This window comes from Aplysia californica, unplaced genomic scaffold (assembly GCF_000002075.1).
Source record: "Aplysia californica isolate F4 #8 unplaced genomic scaffold, AplCal3.0 scaffold00102, whole genome shotgun sequence".
NCBI classification, from domain to species: domain Eukaryota; kingdom Metazoa; phylum Mollusca; class Gastropoda; order Aplysiida; family Aplysiidae; genus Aplysia; species Aplysia californica.
In genome coordinates, this window is record NW_004797372.1 from 959,484 (window position 1) to 960,552 (window position 1,069).

Below are 1,069 nucleotides of genomic sequence, written 5' to 3' on the forward strand. Positions count from 1 at the left end.
TCTCTCTCTCTCTCTCTCTCTCTGAGACACACACACCCTCAAATTTATGTGTATACACGCACACGCACACGTCCACACACAGATGCACACACACCCTCATTCATGTTTGTCTGCCGGTCTTTTTTTAGAAGCCATGCCCGTCTTTTTTTCCTCCTCCGACTTCCCTGTCTGTTACAAAACATACACCCGTCTTTCGCGTATTTGATCGACACCTCCCCAGTAAGCCAAGTGTCTGCAATCAAGTCGCCGATTCCCTTCGTTAAGTTCAGCGCAGGATAGAAAATCAAGACTGCACCGCTTAAATACAAATTTCCTAATAAGGGAGGCCGTTCTTTAAAAAAAAATTATCCGCTTTTCCTTTCAGCCTCATAAATCTTAGCTAGCATGTGTACCGCCTCTCTCTCTCTCTCTCTCTCTCTCTCTCTCTCTCTCTCTCTCTCTCTCTCTCTCTCTCTCTGTAGGCCTAATCTTGTATAAATAAATGTTCTGTCTCTTGGGCCTATAATTAATATTCTAATCATTTCAGTTACAATTACAGTGAGTTAAAGCAGGACCATGTAACAGTATGGGGTCTGGATAAGGCCTGGGGTTCCACTGATGTTACACATTACTGTATGGTGGTGTCAAACTCTTTCCTTCTTGAGTGTGGGTGATTCTACTTTTTTATTTCTATTTGACAGTGCATTATTATACTTGTAGCAAGAAGACTTGATGGGAGAAAGGAGACTTGAGTTGAGGTCATATATTACTCATTACTAAGATATTACATTGTCTTCTGCATCAGAAGAGTTGGCTTTTATACTGCCATGTATATAAGTTGGCATGCTCCATCATTCAGTGCTACAGCTGGTTCAGTGCCCTATAAAATTGAAGCTGTTGGTACTGTTGTCAGCTTAAATGGAATGACAGTGACCAATTCCAAAACGGGTTCTGTTCTTTGTCAGTAGGCGTTCTTGTGTGGTGAAAACTTAAACTCTTTCTGTGGCTTTTACACCCTTGATCTGTGTCTAGAAAAACAATCGAACAATGTTACTATTTATATGAAGTGTCCTTTCTTTGCTGCCTGTAA